Consider the following 17,599-nt stretch of genomic DNA (forward strand, 5'->3'; position numbering starts at 1 on the left):
TTATAGATCTGTTTCTGTGTGTCCACTGCCTGAGATCTTTCATCAAAGCAGGGCCGATATTACCGTTGTCTTTCTTTCCATCTTTTCTTGCCTCCCTCCTGTTCCCCGAGCCTTGGCACACTCCTCACAGGCTGATTTAAGGGGGAGCATTACGGTGCAGGAGATGAAATTATTTCATTCCTCTCCTCTACTGCTCTCTTCTCGCTCTTGATGGGGTCCCCTGCTGCTTCAGAGGCACGTGGGGAAAGACGTGTCCTGGGTAAGAAGCAGCTCGCTTCTAACATGCGTTTGACCCTTCGTTCCTGCAGCAGAGGGAGCGGCTGCTTTCAGCATCAAATGATTAGTGATCTGGGGCCCTAGAGGCGTGGAACTGAGCTTGGTATACGCTCAATTTTCTGCCATCAGTCAACAGTTAATGTTAGCCTGAGTAGCAACACACAATGGAACAAGGCAACCTCATATTCTCAAGGCAGCTTTGATGCAAGAACTGAATTACATTATCAGAACTGGCCCAAAGAGTTTGTCAGAACTGATAATAGACTGTTTTGTTTTCTTTATTGGTTAATCAAAATGACATTGGCAATTGTCATTATATTCCTTAATTGAATGGAAGAGACAGAGAATGCTTTTCACAAACTTTATTAAATATATTCTAAGTTTAGGACCGACTCGAAAAACACATTTAAATAACGCTTATAGTGGCCTTAGAATCATAGAATTACAAACAAATATAATTAAACATAACTAACTATGCTGCTAAAAAATAAAAATAATTGGCTGACAAACTTTCTAAGGTGCTATTATTTTCAGGGGCAAAAGTAGTTCCAGGCAGGTCTTGACCGCATTACATGTCCATATCACTTCGCCAAATTATTTCAGTTATTTCAAAGGTCCAGCGAAAAAACCATTAAGCGTTTTTCAATTAGAATTTTTGGAATGTTCCTTATTTTATTGAATATTAGCACGAGTGAACATTGACAGAGAAACTTTTCATAGACAGTTTTTCACAAAAAGATAGCTTCAAATAAAGCACATATGTCATATTGACCTTTTTTTCAAGCTTTTTTTTACAGCTCAACAGCCCTTGGTTCCCATTATAGAAAATAGCACGATGGTTTTTTTGTAATATTTCTTCATTTGTGTTCCACAGAAAGTAACAGATTTGGATGGACATGAGGGTGAGTAGGCTAAATGATGACAGAATTGTATTTTTAGGGTGAACTATCCCTCAATTCTTGGATTCAACATCCGTACTCAAAATCTAGAGAATAATAGAGTTAATCCATTATATAATATACTAGCAGTGGGACATTGACATTTTATTTCTGAAAGCAATGTCTAGTTATCACAGTTCCATGTCTTTCAACCTATCAACCCCTCATTCCTCATTAAATCCTACTTGTAAATGTTTGAGTAGTGTGAAGGGGCTCTCCACTGGGCGAAAGAGCTTGTTCTCTCATAGATTCTGGCCTGCTCGGATCACAAAAGTCTCCCTGTGAAACTCCCACCAGCATTTGTGTGTCCCTTTCTCAATATATCCTCTGCTCTCTCTCTCTCTCTATCTCTCACACTATCTCTCTCTTACACACACAAATTCACGTTCCTCATGGCTGATTCCATCATTATTCTGTGGAAGGACCGTATTACAGATGCATCTCCACGCTCATGACTTAAAGGGAGCGATCTGACCCCGGCAATAGCTGCTGAATTATGGAGACCACCGATGAAGGTGTTTGCCTTTGATCTGATTCAAACCGTCTCACACAGGTTTTCTTTGTGCTTTTCTCTCAGGCAGGACTGACAGACGCATGTAAGTTCTTCAAAGTACAGTGATAAAACAACAACATAATTGTATGATATTATCCCCACCACTCTGTGGTGATTTAAAGTGATCATCACACTTCACCTCGTCATTTTACACCATTTTGAGTGACAGAGGTTGAGATGGGTCATATCTGGGTATGCAGAAGGGAATGCGAGTTTCAAAATGGGTGTCATTTGTCACATATTAATAATATAGTGAGGTTGTGTGATAGGTTGGCTCGAGAAACCTCTCTTTCTTTCCTTATAATCTTTACACCCGATTTCCGCTCTTTTTCCACGGCCCAGTCTAAAATGACACATCACGCTAAGCAATAATGACCCCTATTTTGGCTGTTTAGGGAAATTGCTCCTATCCTGTTTGATTCACAGCTGCTTCACTGTTGCAGGGTCAGATGCAGTGTGTGTGTATGTGTGTGTGTGTGTGTGTGTGTGTGTGTGTGTGTGTGTGTGTGTGTGTGTGTGTGTGTGTGTGTGTGTGTGTGTGTGTGTGTGTGTGAAAATTCAAACAGAAAATGAGATATGAGATATTCTCTGCAGTAATCGGTTTAAATGGAGAAAAACACTGTAGTTTTACATGCCTCATACTGTGCTCAAATTTTTTTTTTAATATAAACAGTTATTCTGACAACAACTAAGATTATATCTTGTATATTGTTAAATTTTCAATACAGTCCTGTTTTTTAAGATCAACTTTAATTTTTTTAAGGATAATTGGTCATTTTTTTTATTTTATTTTTATCTTTGTATTTATTTTTAAATTTGTTTTGACAATATCTAAACTGATTTAACTAATTTAAGAAAATTGCTTAATAGAATGTTAATGCAATGTATGTTTATTATATTTTAATATAACTTTATATGTTTTCTAAACTTGTCCTTTTTAAGCATAATAACAGTATTTTTTTAGAATTTATTTTTGTTTATAGTGACAATATCTAAATTTACGGAAAGGAAACTGCTTAATATAATGTTTATAACTTCAGAGATTATATATTGTGAACTTTTCAGTATATTCCTTTTTCTTAAAACTCATTGTAATTTTTTAAACATGAGTTAGATTTATGCTTATATTTATGTTTTTTGTTTGTTTGTTTGTTTTTTGGAAAACCATGCACCAATGAATCACTGGTAATTGTGTAATAACTTTGAATTAATGTCGACTTTAATGCACCGAAGCGGTTGATAGCAGAGGGAAAGAGATGACGACAGACAGGTGACAGACCGTTTCAGCCACTTCTGTCTGTGTCTTCTAATAGGTTGTCGTGGGACTACTTGATGACAGTTGTGAGTTGAAGGTGACCACAGCAGCAAAGGCGTACAGTCTTTGCCACCGCAGACCTAATTAGAAACTTCCACTGACCCTCAGTGAGAGCAAACAGGAGACGCTGCACTCCTCGACCAACAAGACAGACCCGTCCTGAGACATTTCCCCCATGTCCGCACTCTCAGATACAAATGAAGTCACCTTCTTGTTATGGTGAGTATATGTGTGTACATGATTGTGTATGTGTTGTCTCCAAGGTACTGAGATCAAATGGCCTTTTCTTGCTGCTGTCAGTGACTCAGTGTCTGCTGTGAGTTTTCTTTAAATAACAAGAGGAAGTAACCACTCGAGGATATACTGTCAACCACAGTGGAGGCTCTAGGTGAACGGATCTAGTCTATGAACATGTTTTTTACTCAAGTAAACAACACACTGGAAGGGTTCACCCATGGACAGGGATTTAAAATTAAAAATGCTTTGTTAATTAAGCAGCACACCATCAGGGGTTCCTAATACCTATATTTGTGAGGATTATGTACATTTAATCTTTCTAATCAGTATCGTTTAAAAGTTTGGGTTCTGTAAGATTTTTAATCGTTTTGAAAGTCTTTTATGCTCCTGCATTTATTTGATCAAAAATAGAGTAAAAACAGCAATATTGTGAACTATTACTACAATTTAAATAAATATCTGTTTTGGTTTGAATATATTTTAAAATGGAATGTATTCCTGTGATGCAGAGCTGAGTTTTTTTTAGCATTACTCCAGTCTTCAATGTCACATGATCCTTCAGAAAAAGAAAAAAATAATACAAATCTTATGGACCCCAAACTTTTGAACAGTAATGTTTAACAGCCACTGATTTCACTATTTTAGAGTGCTTATTCACATTTAAAAAGTAATTATTTTAAGTACTAATAAATAACATATTAAAACCATATTCTACTTTTAGCCATTTATTAGTACTAATTAAGCACATATTAATGCCTTATTCTACATGACCTTATTCATCCATAATCCTACCAAATACCTAAATTTAACAACTGCCTAATTAACTATTAATAAGCAGCAAATTAGGAATTTGTCGAGGGAAAAGTCATAGTTAATAGTGAGTAAGTATTCCCTATTCTAAAGTGTTACCTTAATTATTGATAATAAAAATAATTTTAAATACCGTAATTCTAATTAAAATAAGCAATAATTATAATTCCAGTTGTTTGTAACAGAAATAAAAATATGATGTTACTTTGCATCTACTTTGCAGCTTTTAATTGATCTATTTTTAAAATAAGCTCGTTCTAAAGTATTCTTGAGAGGTCTATATACAAGAACAGTTTGCAGACAAAAGTCGTTCTTACTTTTCTTCTCTCCTTAAAATGTTTGTTTGATGATGGACGCCATTGTCTTTGAAGAGGAAGTTTCCAGAGCCTCGCCTCACCCACAAAACTGTGACATCAGTAAAATGCTCTGAATGTCATCTATGGAGCAGTTATTATATGTAGTAACTTGGTTTAAAATAATTAAGATGCAGTACAGCTTGGGTTTTTTGAACCCAAGTGCCCTTGCATGTTAAACAAAAAAAAGACGCATATCATCCAAACGCATCTTACACTCGTGTGAAACTAAAACAGCCACTGACAGCCACTTAAAGATAATGGTTGTTATGTGCTTGTTTTTCCTGCCAGAAGTACAAATGCGGTACAAATAGGCACTATTTGATTAATGGATGTTACACATTAATGTCAATATGTCCCAGTAGAGTTTAACAAAGCAAGAACAGATACAGGAAGATAAAGCACATGCTGACATAATACCAAACATGCCCTGATTCCTAATTACAGACTCTCTTATATTAGATACATAACACCCAGCCGGCATCAATCATAATGTTTACAGTCATGCTCATCCTTTTGTGCTCGGACAATGATCATTTATTTAGCCGTCCATCTGTGTTTGTTATAGGGGTGATAAGGATGTGGGGGTGTGTTCTAAATGAAAGCCGAGCAGCTAATGTAATTGAAAATAATCTGAAGTGCAGGTATATAGCGGAGCTCCACGCATTAAATTCATCATGACTGTATCTAGGCTTGGTTTATAATAAAGGCAGCATAGATGGGCACAGATTTACAGTGCAGTCAGATGAGGCCTGCAATGTCGTTTTGAAGGTCATAAACAATGTTGCAGCCCTCAGTACTAATTTTATTGAAGGCTTTCTTGTGCAGGAGTCTGTGAGAGAGAATGTGTGTTTGCAGTTGTTTTTAGGCCATATAGACTGAGATTCCAGTTTGGCAGTAATTGAATGGTGAGTGTGTGTGTGTGTGTGTGTGTGTGTGTGTGTGTGTGAGAGAGAGAGAGAGAAAAAAATGAGTGTGAAGACAGAGAGAGAGAGAGAGAGAGAGAGAGACAGACAGAGAGAGAAAGATTGCAGAGTTGGATACAATGAGTGTGAGGTCCTAAAGTCTGAGACTACTTTGTTCTAATTTAATTAAAAAAAGAGCATAATTAAAAATTATGCCAGAAAGCCTCACTGTCCGTAGCAGTTTTAATCTCATAAACAAATGATTACTGAAATTACTGTTTAAATATTACTGTTTTAGTATTACTGACCCCTAAATTTTAAATGGTACAGCCACTGACTTCACAATTTTAAAGGTGTAGTTCACATTTACAGTGATTCTTAAAAATTAAGTAATAATTATAAACAATTATAAATAATTATTTTCATATTAAAGAATTTGCCACTGATGATTCAAAAGCGAGTTTTGAGCAGTGTAGAGTAGCGCTTGTTGTTTGTCGTTTCTCTGATCACAAATGCAGACAAATGGTTTTATGTTTACGCTGCATGATACGCAACGTGTAAAAAGACAGTATGAGTCATTATAATCAGTAATTATGTCCCCACTGGATGCAACAAATGCCTCGTTTGTAATGGGTTTTATTGTTTTTGTCACGTCATGCCGGGACACGGCATCAGAGTATGGTATGGAGCGTAACATTTCCGCTTGAGGTATTCGCCCAACAAATTATAAACACGCTTGAGGTATTCGGCCAATCACATCACACTGGATAGCTGGCCAATCAGTGTACACCTCGCTTTTTTTACCCTTAACTATATAAACACACTGCATTACACCAAATACACAAAATAATTATTTTTAGCAAAGTCATATGACCCATTTAAATTAGAAAAGTTTTTTATTGTAATAATATTTGACTCATTTTTTTGTATTTTTTTAATCAAATAAATGTAGCCTTGGGGAGCATAAGAGACTTTCAAAAACATAAAAAAATAATAATAATTGTACTGACCCCAAACTTTTGAACCATAGTGTTCAACAGATATTCAATAGCTTTTTTTTTTTTTTTTTTTTTTTGTAGACTTTAATGAATGTATCTACAAAAATATCCAAAATATTCACTAGAAACAGTGTGACAACTTAGGCTAGGTTAGGGTCTTCCCTACTGCTGGAGCAACTGTTGTAGCAAAATGTATAATTATAGCATCAATAAAATGAGCTAATTTGTTAAAATTTAGTGTTGTTTTTATTACTGTTAATATTGTAATATCTATTATTGCTAATATTAGATGCTAACTACCAGAAATCACCTCAAAAAAAGGAAGCTAGCATAGTTCTGTGCATTTGCTTACCAGATGCACTTGCTGAACACAGAGCCATATATACGATTCTGGAACATTCTGATCATCTGAATCCTCTAAAAGTCATAAGGTACTTTCTATTGGCCCCAAAGGGACTCTGCTTTGCCCTTTAGTGGCTGGCTTTTGCGCTAATAACACAGCTTTCCTGAATTAAATTTCTCTCTGTCTCTCTAACGAGGTAACCTTTCCAGACGCCCACTAATAATATTACATTTCCTCCTTTTGGGCCTAGAGAGAGGCCACAGGGAGAGCCGGAAAAGAGGGCAAATGTGACTGAACCACTAAAATCTTAAAATCTCAACATTATTTAGTTTCACTGAGACTCATTTTAAGAAGTGTATTTATGGAAAGACTCCGGCACAACACGTCATGTCTGTTTTCATTTGCGCCATTCTGCGCTCACAACTGTGTCAAGACTTTCATTTTTAACACTGAGATTTATTTTCCTGCTCTGCACTGGAGATGATGATGGGGGAGAAGAGATGTGAATGAACACATTGAACGGCACCTAAATAATCTACGGCTTAAGTGTAAGAACCCAGGAACGAAGGCTATAGACACAGAGGAGGCTGATAGCGCATCAGCTCAGTCTCCACGTTATCATGCTACACAAAAGCATGGCTTTTATCCGCACTGCTGAATAGACTCGTATCTGCTTTTCTAGGAAAAAGATTAGCAAGCGAGCACAAGGCTGAGAAAATGCATTTGTGCATTTGTATTTGTTTGGGTATGTGTGTACGGTGACACTTCGGAAAACAAAAATAAACTTCAATAAGTGATGAGCTCTGAATCTGCTTCTTATGAGATGTGGCAAGATTACAAGTCTCGTTCTAGGTATTTCTAGTTTTGTTCCAGGTTTAATGAATTACGAGTTTCTCCGTTGGTCATAATCATGACATGATCCCAGCTCTGTCTCCCACAAAGAGTAATTTCCTCCCATGAAAGGATCTGGTTCAGAAAGCATCTTCAAAAGTTATCATTCAGTGTTCTTTGTCTGGAGATCTTTGCAGGATACAGAGTGTACAAACAGCCCCGGTGATGTGCAGTCTTGCAGGTTCGGAGACAAAGACATAGTGTCGTTCCTTTCTGCCTTCCGCTCCGGTTTTCCCCACAGCACGCGGACATTAATCACAGGGAGGATGTGGCATTGACAGACAGCTGGATATCCCAGCATGCATGCTGGGAGAAAACTTTATTTTCTCAGCCTAACTCCAACAAATTCCAGCCGATACAGCTTGTACCCTAATTCTGAAGCACTTTTCAGGGTCTGTTCTTTATTCCATATGGCTTATAATAAGCATAATTTGTTTGATATTGCAAATATATAAGTAGTATATATATTTGCATATATATATATATATATATATATATATATATATATATATATATATATATAGTAGATTTTTGTAATTACTGTATATGACAATTTTCTTTGAAAGGGATATGTGTATGGAAAATCTGAAAAACTATATCTGTGTACAATAGTTGCAGGTAGTGTATTGTAAAGATGATGTACAATATTTACACAGGTTGTATACATTGTGTGTGTGTGTGTGTGTGTGTGTGTGTGTGTGTGTGTGTGTGTGTGTGTGTGTGTGTGTGTGTGTGTGTGTGTGTGTGTGTCTGGCATATCTTATCAGTTTAGTAACTAGATAGATCATAAACATCATTCTGATATGCTTAGTTGTAACATCAAACAGGAAATATTCTGTATCACAAATAAGCAAATGTTTTGAAATTTACTTGCATATGAAACAAGGCACATCAAATAGATACCTTATTGTTGTATATTAGCTATCAGGGATTGCAACTGACAATAGATTGTATGTTTGTTAAATGATTGGTTTGTTTTATAAATTCAACAGAGATAATGCATGTGTGCCATGCAGTGAAAGCAGGATGTGCGTTTGTTCCACAGGTGTACAACATTTCACAGTTGATTTCCTAAATCCCAGGAGAGCTGGAGCATTAACACGGTCTAATCAGACACCACTCCTTGTTGAGGGTGATTTTAAGTGCTGTGTGTTGTGATGATTTAATGAATGAATGAATGAATCTGAATCAATTTGCTAATCAGACACCACTCCTTGTTGAGGGTGATTTTAAGTGCTGTGTGTTGTGATGATTTTTGATTGAGAAAAAAATACTTCCTTGCTCTCTTCTATCTCCGTCTACATATCTATTGAGTTTATCACCTCCTTTTTCAATTTCTTCCAAAGGATTTGCTGCCTTTCCTTGGATTTTCCAGGACTCAAGCTTAAGAGCGCCTTTCAGCGGAAATGAGCATAAGATCCGAGATTTGCAGGTGAGATCTATAAGTGTGCTTACGTGCATATTAAAAAGGAGTTTTAATGCGTACGCACATGCACATGATTGATGCGATAGTCCACCAAAAATAATGAATAAATTAAATCTGTTATTCACTGAAAATCTGTCTCTTCTTGACATGTTTATAAGAAAAAGCATTATTATGGATTATGGACTTAAAGCACCTTCATGGTGGATTTGTTTCTTACAAACACGCAGCTTTTGACTTCACAGAACAGTAATTGATGGACTGGAGTGGTGTGGATTACTTGTGGATTATTGTGATGTTTTTATCAGCTGTTTGGACTCTCATTCTGACGGCACCCATTCACTGCAGAGGATCCATTGGTGAGCAAGTGATGTAATGCATTTCTCTAAATCTTTTAATTTTATTAGTTTGTTCAAATGTGTAAATGTTAAAATGTGTAATCCAAATGGATGGACAAACAGTAAATCTTAAATCTTAAATTTACTGTAGGCCTTAATATTTTTTAAGTGCAAGTGAGTGTGTAAATTCGAATTTTGGCCTACTCTCCATTTAAATTCACATTTAACCTGTCTTAGAGTTGTATAGTTCAACTTTGTGACATCACGACTCAGCAGGGGCCAATCTCTGCTGGTTGGTCCTCTGCAGGCATGTTGTATATTTATGGGGGAGAGAGGCTGACGTTTAATGAAGCTGCGCAGACCAGACCCGACAGGCAGCGCTTTCCACCGCAGGCTCGCTCTAATATCCGTTAAAATAAAAGATAATGAAGCATTTAAACCATCTGAACCTCTTTCAGCCTGTGGAAACAGAGAGATTTGATATGGACAGACAAGGCGAGAAGCGATCTGGTAAAAGAGGGAGGGAGGGAAGAGGCTGTCATTGTTGGGTCAGAACAGTTAATCAGCCTCAAGGCCTGCAGCTGCAAGCTGTGAAGGAGGTGGTAATGCGTGTGTGTCATGGTATTAAATATTAAAATAAATGTATGTATTTTTATATAAAATTGTAGTAAAAATACAAAATAAAAAATAGTAACTCCTGCAAGTTCACATTTAGTAAACATTTGTTAACATTATTCAATAAAAATACAACTGTTGGTTATTTCATATTAGCTCAGGTCCATTAAATAATGTTAATTAATGTTAAAATTAACATTTAGATTAATAAATGCTTTAGAAGGATGTTTCAATGTTAGTGCATGTTTACTAATGTGGTTAACTAATGGTAACATCGGAATATAGAGGTTACAAGAACATTAGGGGAACATTCTCTAAACCTGTCCACATATCTCACTCCCTTCAATACCTTCAAAGTTACATATATCTTGGCTTGAAAACAATTGTATCTAATAACTTCAAACGTCTCTAATTTTGCCTTGCTAATATGTCCACATCTCTCTCTCCGTTTCTTACTTTTAAAGTTATCAGATCATTATCTAAAGTTTTGCTGTGCCAAACTGTTTTCTTAGTTGCATCATAAGAATTGCTGCCCGGGCAAAAAGGCATGAGAGAAAAAGGATGAGATTAAGGCAGCAGTGAATGTATGATGGATAGAGATGGCGAGAGAGTAGGAAGAAAGGAACAATAACACACAACAATGGTAAGAAACAGTATATAAACAGGAAAAAGTTTACAGCACCACATGGCGTTGACTCACCAGATCCACAAAACCCCCACAGCCAGCAGAACCCAGATAATTAATGTGTTTCTGTTTTCCAGTCAGTCCAGCTCCGTGTCTTTTCTCCTTTAGCCCCATGGAGCAGATACATCTGCCCTCACCAGTGCAATCAACCCAAACAAAGCCGCGTAATCAATGTATACTGCAGCATAAAGCTCGAGAGCCCTGTTCACTTCCCTCAAGCTCTGAGTTTTTGATGATGAAAAGCCACTCAGTGTTCTTACATCTGAAAATGAACTATTTGAAAAAAAAATCATGGTAATTTATTTGGTGCATTTGAAAGAAAGGTTGGAGTTTTTAGTTTATATGAAACTTTGCAGCACTTGCAGAAACTGCCATAAAAACGATAATAACTCAAAAAAACCTTTAATTTTTCCTACAACACTAAATTACTTTTAAAGATTTTATTGCTAAATTGGCATTTAGAATGTTAAGAAGTTCCAATGAAGCTAAGAACCATTTTAGGTTCCTGGGGTCCCATATATGGTACCACAGTCCCATAGAAGAGTCATTAGATTACATTTTTCGAACTTATGATCATTTTATGGCTTAATTGCTGTTTTAATTAGAACATTTATAAGTTTCCATAATTTCAAGTTCCAATGAAGCTATAGAAGAATCTTTTTTAAGTTCCTATGGGGACATAAAACCTCAATATGTTCTCCTCCTTATGTGGCATCAGGAACTTATGAAGGTACATCTATATTATATCAAAATCCATAAAACATTCATAAGTTCCAGAAATGTAATGTAATGACTCTTCTATGGCACCACAGCATACATAATTAAACCAATAAATACAAATATTTAGTTATCAAATTTGTTGATTGTTGTTTGAGTTGAGGGGGCAAATACTCTAGTTTATTCAACTCAGAAACTTTTAGTTTAAAGTTATTAGTTAACTTTATAAAGTTAATATTAATTAATATTACGGCTTATTTGTTTCATTATATTTCTTTAATGTATAATATTTCAACTATCTTGCCACTGAATTAATAACTATACTGTACTATAATAACTAAAACTGAAATAAAAGTACATTACATATGAATGAAAAACTATACATATTTATAAAAAATAAAAATAGAAATGACAAAAACATACTACATAATTACTAAAACTTTTACTAAAATTAAAATATATAAAAATGAAACCTATTCAAAATATTCATAAACACTAATAGTATCTCAGTTATACTGAAATAATACTGTGCCTAAATCTGCAGTACACATGCTTTTGGAAAAGAGTTCAGTTCAGTCTGAATAGGCCATTCAGAACTGTCAAAATGGAAACAATAATAATCATCAGGTGTTTTAAATTTTATTTTCCGTAGTTAAATGTCAAGCACGCACACACACACTTGTTTTTTTCCACACATAGGCATATACTCGTAACACAATGGATTTGTGGCCCGCTGTTGAACACAAACAATGGATTCTCCCCCTTGGCTTTTATATGGTGTATAATTGAAGCCACTAGAGTTTGATTTGCCCTCTGAGAGTCACTGTATATTTTTCAAGCGAGATGGTCCATATTTATGCATTCAAAAATCTAAATGGTCGCACATGCAGAAGAAAACGATTTAGATCATCATGACACACAACGAGAGCGCCAATGGCTTTCCATGAACGTGGCCCATTATGTGTCCTTGTAGATGATCTGCATCTGTAGGCTGTTCCTATGGAATAATGATGCTGTCATACAGTACTGCGATGATGATAATGCAGATCACAACAACAAATTATGATTAAAATTGGCATGAATGGTGGTTGTCTAAATAAAAATGATACTGCAATCAGGACATTTTTGTTTGCTGTTGTTTTTACTTTAAAGCCTGCAGTTATAGGGCTTAAAAGTTTGATTTATCGATCTTAGCAGTATGCTGATTAGGTTTAGCTTCAGTTCATATATGTAAATCCACCATGGATTGACTGTTATGAATCCTAACAGCATCCCCACACATTCCTACCCAGAATTCCTTGCAGCAGCAGGAGGATTCTCCAGCAGTTATGGGGTGATGTACTTTTTTGACAAGGGCACTCACAGTTTGCCACTTCTCTTTCAGGTTCAGGAACAAAGGGGGAAGCCAGAATTCTAGGAGCTCTGAGAGGTGTAGAAAAGAGAGATGTTACCACAAAAAAAAAAAATAGACTTCAAGCTTCTCAGGTTTTATCAAGAAAAATCACAAACACTTCAGGACACCATAAATGTACCACACAGAGTACCAAATATTCTTTTTTGGACTGTTTTCAACCTAAATGTGAAGTGTGTAATTTTTGTGCCGTCTACCAAGCAATAATATCAAACTTTTCTCAACTCCCCTATTTTTTTGCTATTTTTTTAAAGAAATGTAAGATTAAAATGTGAAATTTTCCTTGTGACTTGATAGAATGTTCCATTCAAAATGTAATGAAGTGCAATGACTTCATCACAGCATCTGCATTAATGGTTGGGATTTTTCTGTTTCTCTTGCTGAAAACTGTGATTATGAGTGATTAGTCTGACTCATTTGTTCATTCAACTGATTTCTTCAAAAACAGATTCACTGAGGATCAATTAATTCTAAATCAATAATAGATTTGTTCAAAAAAACACTTCTTTATTTAGAAAAAAGTGTCTGTCAATAGTGGATCATCCTACCAATTGATTAATTAAAGAACTAAGTCAAGCAATGCAACAAGCAAGTTACATATTAACGCTAGTAGGTGGCGATAAGAAACTGATTTGTTCAAAAAGACAGATTCTTTTAGGAAATAAAAAACAGTGAAGCCTTTTAATAAAAAATAATAAAAATAAAAATAAAAAATGAAATAGATTCATTCAGGAAAACAAAAAAACAGTGAAGCCAGTGACGTAGAAATAGTGTAATAGACGTATGACGCGCGGAACGAGGTGTTCTTCCAGGCGAATAAAGTGTCATAAATAAGTGTCCTGTCATTATAAAACTCCCCTTTCACTCAGCGTATGTGAAGTGGAACAGGACCACGTCCCACCAGTCCTTGTTTAAGACGCTCATCAACATACGACTAATTTGAATTCATTGTGCACATGTCAAAAGAGTAAATCCGATCAGAAGCTTGTGACATATAAACGCGCACATCAACCCGATTACTTTATTTAGCGTTCATGTAAGCACTACATTTGGATTCATCAATCAGAATGAATTCATTCCGATGGAAGCAAAAAGTGTCCATGTAAACGCACCTAGTGATTCATTTGCTTTGTTCATCCAATAGATTCATTCAAAACACGCAGATTCATTTACAAATGGAAAACGGAACTGACTTAATTCGGAATAGCAAACTACCATAGTATTCTTACTCTGCCATATAAAGATATGAGAGAAATAATAAATCTAATATGATAGTATTCTACTCCAAATTTACAGAATCATTCTAAGCGATTAATTTAAAAACACTGACTGTCTTTAGTGAGTTAGTAAATCATTTTCAATTCATGCAAAAATAATTAAATCAAGTTATGCAACAAGTTATAGTAGACAGAATGTTGTTCTTAATTCAGATGATTCATTCAAAAAGATTCATTCAGGAATGTCCTTACGAAAATTAACCATGGTTTTACTACAAATAAAACCAAAAAACCATGGTTAATATAGTTAAATCATGGTAACAACAAATTAACCATACATAAATTAACCATGGAATTTGTAGTACAGCTGTAGCTATACAAATGACAATCTGTCGCCAAAAAAACATGGTTACTACACTTTTACTATAATAAAACTATGGTTAATTTTAGTAAGGGCGTCGCTTTTGTAGCTCAGTGATGAAACGGTTCATTCTGTTGTGGGTTAATTTGTAACTATTTTAGTTGGCAAAGCAAAAGTAGACCAAGTAACTGGCAATATTGTGTTTGAAATGTAAGATTAATATTGAACTATATTGTAGAACAATTAACCAATATCACACTCGCAAATATGATGATTTTAATAGCCGAAACACAAACATTCTGATATTTAGACAAACAGCACTTTTGCTCATGGTTAAATACAGCTACATGTACTCTGATGCTGCATTTAATTTACACAGAGCCTTAAACCTTAGCTTACATAAGACTGTAACACTATTCTTATGCAAGCACTCGTTTCCTTCAGGAAATACAAATCTAGTTTAGACTCATCCCTCAGTTTATAAAAAGGAACAAGAGGTGTATTTACAATAATCCACTTACAATGTAAGCCAAGCAGGAAAACCGGGGCAATAAACCTATAAAATCTGCAACTATCACACTATTTTGGCACACAGACAATAGGTTAAACTATTTAAATGAGTGTTGTGTCTGTTCCAGGAAGTGCGTATGGGGATTTTTCATGCCTTAAGGAAGTGTCAAAAAACACTTTCCCATGTCATCCTCAATTTGGACTCAAAAAAGGTTGTGGCAGACCAGAGTGCTCTTGAATGTGAGTGTGTTTCTCCCTGCTGGTGGTCAGCGATTCCTTTAACAGCCAACTCACCAAATCAAGTTGCGGTGGAAGGGAAGGGAAGGGAAGGGAAGGGAAGGGAAGGGAAGGGAAGGGAAGGGAGGGAGGGAAGCTATTTTTCCCGAAGGGAAGGGAAGGGAAGGACAACTCACCAAATCAAGTTGCTGTGTCTCTTTTTTCTTCTCTTCCTTCCACCCCACCAGTCCAAACACACATATATCTATTTTTCCCTTCATTAGGGGTGAAGAGTAAACTGCATTTCTGCAGCTAATCAAGGAGAGATGAGGAGAGGCGCTGAGGTGAGACAGCAGATATTACCACCACTGGTTTCCAGCACTCCACTCTCATTCACTCCAAATGGCTGTTTTACATATACACCACATCAGCTAGCAGAAAAAGCACTAGTCATGTTATGAGTAAAGCCCACCTCTCCTTCTCTCTCTCTCACACAAGGACAGAATATGATGGAAATTGGCAATAAAGTGCATGAGTGTGTACACACTTATGTTGAGAAACCTTTTCATATCAAGAACTACTGTAGATTTCACTGTATGGATTCTTGGTTGTAAGGTTCTTTTAAAGATTGAAAGAAAAAGGATGCACTGTTTCTACATGTATTTAGCTTTGATTTGAAATAAAACAGCGCATCCTTGTGGCGCGGATGATACAGAAGAGCATACACAGCATACAGGTACGTTGATATGGAGAGACACAGAGGAAACTGTTGACAAAGGAATTACTGAATAAAGTCTTTATTTTTGTTTTCTTCACTTACAAAAAGTGTTCCCGTCGCTTCATATAACCCACGTCTGATGGCATATGGAGTATTCTGACGACGACTTTCATACCTTGTATGGACCTTTACACTGCTATTTACTTGGCAGTCTATGGGACAGTCTCAAGCCTCCAGGTTTTCATCCAAAATATCTTAAATTGTGTTCCGAAGACAAACGGAGCTTTTACGGGTTTGGAACGACATGGGGGTAAGTGATTAATGACAAAATTTTCATTTTGGGGTGGAGTATCCCTTTAAGGTTATAAAAGATTCTACAGCATTGTAGGAACTAAAAAAGTTTCTCGTATGGCATCATAGGAACGTAGAACATTTATAAGTTCTAATGAAGTCATGTAAACGTTCTTCTAAGGCATCATGGAAACTTATGATGGTTATTCTATGGCATCATTGGTGCTTAGAGCTGTTTTAAATTCCCAGATGCCATAGAAGAATCATTACATGGCATCATAGCAATTTACAAACATTCTATGGCTGCATTAGAGCTAATGAAGGTTCTATGACTTCATTGAATCTTAGAACCTTTGTAAATTCTAATAAATCCAGAAAAGAACCTTATGGTTCTTGTGGTGTCATAGAACAATTACATATTCCCATAATGAAGAACTATTAAAGTTCCAATGAAGCCACAGAGGAACTTTTTTAAGTTTCCATGGAATAGAATGTTATATGCTTGCATAATGCATAATAAAAACAAATGTAAATAAATAGAACAAAATAAAAATAATAACATTACATAAATAGAATATACGAAAATAACAAAAAATTAATTAAACAAAATAAAATAATTTGAATTTAATAAAAAGAATAAAAATAAAAAGAATAGCATAACAAGTAAAATTAAAATAAAAACAAAAAATAAAAGATGTAATAACGTAATAAAAAGATAGCAAGAAAAACAAAATGAAAAAAAGAATAAGTAATAATAATAATAAAAATAATAAAAATAAAAACAAAATTAAAATGTATAAAATTAGATAATAAGTGTCAGACTCTGTTCTGTGTTTTGTGTGTGTTCCTCATGTGCCTTTCTTGCCCTTATTAGGTCCTTCCTGTTCCTGTCCTCATTGTTTCATTATTTAGTTCCAGCTGTGTGTTATTAATTATCTCGTTTATTCCTATTTAAGCCCTGTGTTTCCCTGCTTTAAGCATCTGCTGTTGATGTTAACTCCTTGTGCTATGTGTGATTCCCCGCGATATGATTAAAAATCCTTGGTTTTGTACTCCTGGTCTCCTTGCTCTGTGTTCCCGCACAGTAACAAAATGTGACAATAAGTAGATTTAAAAATAGTGATAAAATACAAATAAAAAAAAGAAATAAAAGGAATAGCATAACAAATAAAAGGAATAAAATAAATTGAATTACAAAAAAATCTATAATAAAAATCATAATACAAAATCAGTATTTTATATTAGACATCACAGTGTGATTTCTAGGTTAGTGCACATAGGATGGAAGCTATAACATAAATAGAATGAAATAAAAATAAAGAAAAAAAAAAAAAAAAAAATGAAAATAATAAAAAACAATAAAATACAAAAATGGACAACATCTTAAAAGGAAAAATGTTTGACTTTTTGGATTTCTATTTTCTATCAGACATCAAAGTGTGATTGCTTGGTTGTACACTTATGATGGTGGCTACGAA

This window comes from Cyprinus carpio, chromosome A25 (genome assembly GCF_018340385.1).
Source record: "Cyprinus carpio isolate SPL01 chromosome A25, ASM1834038v1, whole genome shotgun sequence".
NCBI lineage: Eukaryota > Metazoa > Chordata > Actinopteri > Cypriniformes > Cyprinidae > Cyprinus > Cyprinus carpio.